At 41.5% G+C, this 8,043-nt stretch overlaps 1 long non-coding RNA gene across 1 annotated transcript; it reads left to right on the forward strand.

Annotated features, from left to right (window-relative positions):
• Positions 1–291: 291 nt before the first annotated feature.
• LOC133374314 (uncharacterized) lies at positions 292–7,653 on the forward strand. Its single transcript, XR_009759862.1, has 3 exons — positions 292–372; positions 953–1,057; positions 6,731–7,653. It is a non-coding gene; the product is annotated as an uncharacterized LOC133374314 (long non-coding RNA).
• Positions 7,654–8,043: the final 390 nt, after the last annotated feature.

An 8,043-nucleotide genomic window follows, 5' to 3' on the forward strand; every position in this document is an offset into this window, starting at 1 on the left:
CTAAAATGCTGTGGAATTTCCATGAGAATTTTTAAAATAAATGCAAATTGCTGTAGAAATGTACAGAAGTGAATTTAAGATTGGAAAAATGAGAAACAGAAGAATTGAAATTGACTGATCCTTCCATCTCTACTTTGAGTGAACCTTAGACCAGGGTGAGGAGCCAGTCGACATCCAGATGTTGGATTACAAGACGCTGTTGCTGAGTTGTTGCTGAATCAGAGCTGACTCTGGAGGAAATGGAGAATCAGAACAGCTGCTGTGAATTGACTGGCATTTCAACCCACTGATCAGATAAGAGAGCTGCTGCAGTACAGTGGATTGCCAGCAGCGTTATCCCTTTGGTACTGGTCCTTCAGGGTTGTCATGAGGGTGAGGATCCTATTCCTTTTAATTTTGTATTTTTGGACTTTATTATCCAGTAGGAGAAATTGAGGAGAAAGTGAGTGATATGCTGTTGGATAGTAACTGGAATTGTGTATGCTTGCACATGTATATGTTCATGTTTTGCTGCCCAAAGTGAGTCAGGGTTGTAACTTTTTAGAATGTTCTAAAGTTGCTTAATACCTCTCGATGTGAGAGACTGAACCAGTGTAGAGTAAGGCTCTACTTGAGTGAGAGACAGGGAGGAAATGGTTATGTTGCTGTTTGTATGATGTAGGTGAGTAAATGAGCTGGTTGTAAATTATGCTCAAAGCTACCAGGATTTTTTTTTATGCAGGAAACTAAGGTGCAACATCTGTTACAGTTATATTGTTTAGTTAGGAATTATGGTTATATGCGGAAGTTTTATTGTGTTTTAATCTTACTTGTAATGTTTTTTCCTTAATGTTTAAGAGAATATTTTGTTTTCCTGTTTAATTATGCTGCCTTCAGTGCGGATCATTATTGTATTTGCATCTGATTCTCATTTGTAATGTTTTCTTCTGATATTTTGTAATTTTCTTTTTAGGCTGATATTGTGGAAGAAATTTCCAGATTCTCACCATTAAGTTCAGCCCACAGTTGTGACCCAGCCTTGACCTATATCTCACACGCTGCCTCTGCATATTATGAAGTAAGGCACATTTCTTTACAACTGTGCAATCTCAAGAGAGGTTAGCATGATATTTCTGGAGTTATGTGCAGAGGAAGGAAATGTGGGGGCTGGAAAAGGGGGAAAGAGCTGCATCTAACTATTTGGTATGGTTTTATTTGTTTTTAACTTCATATGTTTTAATATTTAACTCAGCAACATATTCCAAATCATAGTGTGAAAAAAGGCAGGGTAATTATGCTTAACTATTTTCACTCCATGGCTCCCAGCAGAAACTATTTTCCTTCCATGCTCATCCCATCCAAACAGGTAACATAAAAACAGGCTTCCCATGCAATGTATCTATTGTCCCGCTAGACAGTTTCTAAGTTCCTCACCTTTTAAAGGTGCATCCTACATTCAAGCTATAGAAGAGCAGAGTGAATTGGCTTTTAGACAACAGTAGAAAGAACCCATCCAATATTGAAAGAGTGTGGTAGAGCAGTACTCAGAAGGGAATACAACTTGCAACAGTTGCTGTCCAAATTCATTTGCCATAGAAATGTAATTCTTAAAGCCCTCTGGGTGGGTATTACAGAATGGATATTCAGTTTAATACTTTGTACTGCATTAACTCAGAAGACCTTCACTACAATTTTTAGGGTGGTATCTGCAGAGAAAATACAAAAGGGTTATTTTAATAGATCTTTTTAGCAGATTATTAACTAGGTCATCATGCCCTTTCAAGGGGCTTTCTTTCTAATTCATTGGGTAATGTTGGCATAGAGAATTTAGTAAATGATTACCAGCTTTTTTTAGCCATGTAGCATTGAATCAAAGATCAATCTAGTCCATCTGTGGTGGGTAGCAGAGATGACCCTGGAAAGTAACAGGCGGGTCATCAGCATTTCCCCCTAGTACACCTGTCCCACCACCACAAATTTGTTTGCACATTCAGTTACTGTCAACTCACATTTCTGTATTATTCCCATTACAGAATTGCAAAGATGTGCAGAATCAACATTTTATCATAACACATTTTGCAAAATTAGGCTTCAGGAACAGAACTAATCAGAAATTAGTTAATTTGAAAAAATTGAGACAGAATGACATTGATGCTGGTCAGTGATCCATCTACCAAGAGGATGGAGTTTCACCTGTCTGGAGGCACTTGTACTCCCCCTTAAGGACTGGTGTTGCAGTCTGGGAGTTCTGTTATATATATGGAGCTTACTTTGGATTCTCAAGTGGTATGAACCATTATCCACCAGTGATATGAACCATTATCTACTTACACTGAACATGACTCCTTAGACATTATTATTTATTAGATTTGTTCCTTGTTTGTTACAGAGTTTTTCAAGCAACTTACAACATATTTAAAAACATAAAAACATTATAATAACACATTCATACAAAAACACATGCAATTCATTACAAAACATTCAAAATATGCCCACATTTGGATGCCACAATTGGATACCCATCTTCCCTTCCATTCTGAACAGAGGAGAGGAACAAAGAGCTTCTTTCTGTGAGTGAGCATGGCATTGGCTGAGGTAGGTGCCTTTTTCAAATTGATGATGTGGTTGATGGAGGGCCCCCCATCACAACCAGGATATATGGACTATTTACAAGAAACCCCACCAAGTCAAATGGGCACCAGCCATGACTGCTCCCAAGCCTGTGGATACTTCCCTTTAGTGAACACCTGCTGCTATTTCGCCTACATAGTAACTGAAGGGATGACATTTAAAGACTTCATGCATCTGACCAAGTGGGCTCTGGCCGAAGAAATACTATGCCATCATAAATTTGTTAGTATTTAAGGATCTATGATTTTTGCTGCAGAAAACTTACCTAGCTACCCGTCTGGTACTTAATAATAATTTAGTGGTGGGGTGGTTTTGGTTTTGCTACAATGCTGGAAAAGAACTTGGCTTAAAAATTCAAACAAGGGTAAGCAGAGCAGCCTTTTATAAGGCAAGTTCCCTTTTGAGGAGGGAGAGCACTGCTGACTCATAGTCTTTAAAAATATTTATGTACAGGTTGACCAGAGCTGGGCAAGCATGCATAGTGGCAGCACTAGCTGACAACACATCCAGGAATCCTTCTACTCCGGCATCTTTCTTCCTAAAGCAAGTGGCCAACCATATTCCTCTAAAAAGCTCTCTGTCATGGCCCCGTCAGAGGACTCATCAGACGAGGATGACTCAGGAGTAACAGCAGCAGACTCAGAAGCAGCAGACTCAGAAGCAGCAGACTCAGAAGCAGCAGACTCAGAAGCAGCAGACTCAGAAGCAGCAGACTCAGAAGCAGCAGACTCAGAAGGAGAAACGGAGGAAACTCCTGAGAACCCAGCTCCTTCTCCCCCTCAGCTGCAGAGCACCCCAGACACAGCTGAAGCCCTTCAACCAGACGCAGGCAGTGAACAGGATACTCCCCCCTCACCTGCAGAACATAGACAGCAGAAGGTCAGCAAGAAGAGGGGCAGGCCTGTCCACTTAAGGCCAAAACACTGATGGCTCACACCTGCTGACAAACCTGCTCCTTAAAAGTCAAACCTTGGGTTCAGCTTGTTGCTGACTACAACGTCAGGCGTGGCTTCGTGTCTTTCTAGTTTCCCTGAATCTTATCTTGGACTGACCCCTTGGCAATTGAACCTGGACCTCTACTGACTTCGCTTCTGGCTTGGCACGTAAGCTTAGGACGGGCCTTGCCCTTATCATGCTTCATCCTCGTTAGCCTGGCAGATTTACGACCAGACTGCCAGCTAAGGACTTTCCCGCCCTGATAACTACCCAGGAATTTCCAGCCCCCACCGGCACTTTTGTCTCAGTGCAGAGCTGACACTCTCAAGCAAGGAGTGAAGACAATAGCCCTCTCCTGAGGTTCCATACAGGCATCAAGCCTAGTAGCCAATGACAAATCCATGGTTCTATTCTCTTTTTAAAGCTGCCTAATCCAATGGCCATCACCACATTGTATAGCCATTAATGCTTTTATGAAACAATGGAACTATTCCATAGTTTGTTTTTAACAAGATTTATATATTGATTAATCAACAAAAGTCTAAGTGATTTACATAATATAAAATATTCATTAAAATACTGATGACATCAAACTTTAAAAACCAATCCAGTATAAAATATGAGCAGAATATGGCTAATCAACAACAACAACAAAGGTTTTAGCAGGTGCTGAAAACAATACAGTGAAGGAGCCTGACTAATATTAATGGTTCTCAGAACAGCAGCTCCAGCCCCCAACACATTTTTCTTGCAAGTTAGATACCGAAAAAGCCTGCACCACATCCCAAACCCCCACCATGTTGATCTGGCCCACTAAAGAACTCTCCAATGTGCTGTAGCAGAGCATGCAACTTTACAATGTTTAGCCTTCTAGAAGAAAATGGAGACTCAATTCTCAGATCCTTTGTGATGTGCCGGTGCTCTTCTGAACCATGGAATGGGATGATTGCAGTCTAGCTTGAATGCTACAGAATTTCATTATAGCATGTCAAAAAAGATTTTGAAGTCACTTCTTTGTTCTTCATACAAGAGATCTGATTAAACTGGAAGTGAATTGGGGCATCTACAAAGTGAAAACTTTACTACCATCTCCTGTCGTATTTCATAAGATAACACAGAAAAGCTGCTTTATACCAGGTCAAGATAGTTGTCCATCTAGCCTTGTCTGCTCTGATTCGCAGTGGTTCTCCATGGATCTCAAGCAAAGGGTCTTGATACTTTTAACCAGGGAGATCAGATTCAACCTGAATCTGGATTGCCTTCTCTGTCCTGTTGGTTGCAAACTTGTTTTTGTAGTCCCTACATGCTCTGATTTTGAATAATTGTTCTGTTGTTTTTGGAATTTGAAAGCTGCTCCTCCAAAAAGTAGAACAATGCATGAGTAGACAAAATCAAACCATGAAACATTGCAATTTAAATCAGTAAAAAAATCAACTAAAAATAGAATCCTTTCTCCTTATCTCTGGCCATTAAAAGCAGCTCTAAGCAAAAATGCATTGTTTCTGAAATATAGCAAGGGCATGGGAGTTATACCCAAGTGAGCTTACAAGACAAGGAGTTTTATGATCTGGGAGCTATTGTTAAGAATGCCACTCTACACGTCCTTAGTGTGTTCTCATTTGGTACACATATGCTGTTTGCAAGAGAGCATTTTTGGTAGATTTCAAAGACTATGAACACCCAAGAAAAGGAGTTCTTTCAGTTATGCAAGAGCATGGCAGTCCTTAGGGCAGATGAAACTAACAACTGTGTTCCCCGGTTCTCTTGAGTGGTCAGAAGTTTAAAGGTACAATACTTGCCTGGGTTCAGTTTCCTTTGAAATGAATGAGGTCACAGGAAGCTTATGGCATTTTGTAATATTTGTGTTTGCTTACAAATAGATAAGCTGAGCATCAGTGACGGTACACAGTTTAACTATTCCAAAGTCTGTTACCACCACATCATGTCTGCCAGGGGAAGAACCTGCACCCTTAGATGCTCCCAGAGCCAACTCAACTCTCTGACTGGTCTGTACCTGTCTTGTTTAAAAACCTGCTGTTTCTGCACACAGACAGCTTGAGGACTTTGTTCCCAGACAAAGGTGGGGGCAGAAAGAACATAAGAAGAGACTCCTGGATCAGCCCAATGGCCCATCTAGTCCAGTATCCCATTCTTACAATGGCTAACCAGATGACTACGGGAAGCCTGAAAGCAGGACCTTGAGCCCAACACAGCCACTTCTCCAAAATGGCTCTCCCCTTCCAGAAGTTTCTGGGCATTTCCTAGTCACTGCATATAATCTGCTGATAGCAATTAACTAATCTGATATATACTAATCTAATATAGGGGATAGTCCAAGCCAGGCCTCACCAAACCACTTGTGACTTCTTAAGCAGTTTACCCAGTTACAATCACATAAGAACATATTGTTGCACACACCCCAATCTCTGAGTGGTGAGAGACTACCAGGGTTATAGCATTTACCCAGGGTTTGGTTTCCTTGGAATGAAGGTCAATGGAGACTTGGTGTCTTTATGATATATTTTATTTATTTATTTATTATTTGATTTATATGCCGCCCTTCCTCCCAGCAGGAGCCCAGGGAGGCAAACGGAAATGCTAAAAACACTTTAAAACATCATAAAAGACCTTAAAATACATTAAAACAAAACAACGTTAAAAACATTATTTTAAAGCTTTAAAAACATCTTTAAAAAACAAAAAAAGTTAAAAACATATTATTAAAGAAAACATATTAAAAGCAATTCTAACACAAACACTGACTGGGATAGGTCTCAACTTAAAAGGCTTGTTGAAAGAGGAAAGTCTTCAAAAGGTGCCGAGAAGATAGCAGAGATGGCGCCTGCCTAATATTTAAAGTTTATTTACACATATATACAACCGGAGTGTAAGATGGAGGGGTTCTCAAAATTAACACTCCAATAGATCTTGCTTCCCCATTAGGTTTTTAGCGGAGGCTTCCCCAAAGGCATAGCTTTGGACTCAGCACAGAAAGGGAGGTAGCTCCCAACTTTTCCTCAGTCTGAGGAAAATCTACCCCCTGTCTGAATGAGGTGGGGGGAAAGGATACCCTCATTCCTATGGCAACACATTGCTCTCCTGGACCTTACACATGTTAATTGGGGCACTTGAGAGACACATTAACCCTTGGCTTGGTAATTATAGCAGGTTTTTTCTATTGCAGATCCCAACTTCAGGCTAGAAGGAATCCACAGATATCAACCAGATCAACCCCACAATCCTATAACAATATGAAGAGATATGTAGATTTGCACCACCACCTCCTGATATGTGCCTATGACTTTCACGCAATGCTAGTGAGTTAGGGAGGGGGTTGGAATCACATTTCCTAGCAACAAAAATATAGCAGCTGAAAAGGCTGTAGCTTGAAGAAAAACATCTGATGCAACAAGTGAACAACATCTGCACATTTATTGTACCCCCACAAAAAGCTAATAATTTGCAAAGGCTATTCCTTCCATGTAAGAGGTTTGAGACTGGGGTGTGCTGGTAAATGTTTAACAACCGGCTCTCCAGAAAAAAAAGTATGCATATATATACATACATAAGTAGGGTACTTCCAGACGAGTGTCAGTGTGTTTGTAGCAGCAGAAGTTTTGTGGCACCTTAAAGACCAACACATTTGTGATGGCATAAGCCAAAGGTAGCCAACGTGGTGTCTTCCAGTTGTTGTTGGACTATGATCAGCCCCATCCAGCTTGGTCAATGATCAGGAATGATTACTGTAGCCCAGCAAGATCTAGAGGGCACAACTTTGGCTACCCCGATCTACTTGGCTTCCACTGAGCTATGGCCCTCCTAAAAGCAGCAGTGAGGAACCTGTGGCCCTAAAGATACTGGACTCCAGCTCTCATCAGCCTCAACCAGCATGTCCAATGGTCAGGGACGATGGGAGTCGCTGTCCAATAATATCTGGAGGGTGCCATGTTGGCTATCCCTGGCATAGGCTTTCATGGACTAGGCACCTTCTTATCTTCCGGTATGGTAAATGCTATCATATGCCAACAACACCCTTCTGTGTTCTACCTAGGACGAACAAGCTGGCCGCTACACAAACTAATAAATGGGTACATATGTGGCATCAGAAATGACAATATTCAAAGACCAGTGGGTGAACATTTAAGAACATAAGAACATAAGAAGAGCCTGCTGGATCAGGCCAGTGGCCCATCTAGTCCAGCATCCTGTTCTCACAGTGGCCAACCAGGTGCCTGGGGGAAGCCCGCAAGCAGGACCCGAGTGCAAGAACACTCTCCCCTCCTGAGGCTTCCGGCAACTGGTTTTCAGAAGCATGCTGCCTCTGACTAGGGTGGCACAGCACAGCTATCACGGCTAGTAGCCATTGATAGCCCTGTCCTCCATGAATTTGTCTAATCTTTTAAAGCCGTCCAAGCTGGTGGCCATTACTGCATCTTGTGGGAGCAAATTCCATAGTTTAACTATGCGCTGAGTAAAGAAGTACTTCCTTTTGTCTGT

Source organism: Rhineura floridana, chromosome 1, assembly GCF_030035675.1.
Source record: "Rhineura floridana isolate rRhiFlo1 chromosome 1, rRhiFlo1.hap2, whole genome shotgun sequence".
Classification (NCBI taxonomy): domain Eukaryota; kingdom Metazoa; phylum Chordata; class Lepidosauria; order Squamata; family Rhineuridae; genus Rhineura; species Rhineura floridana.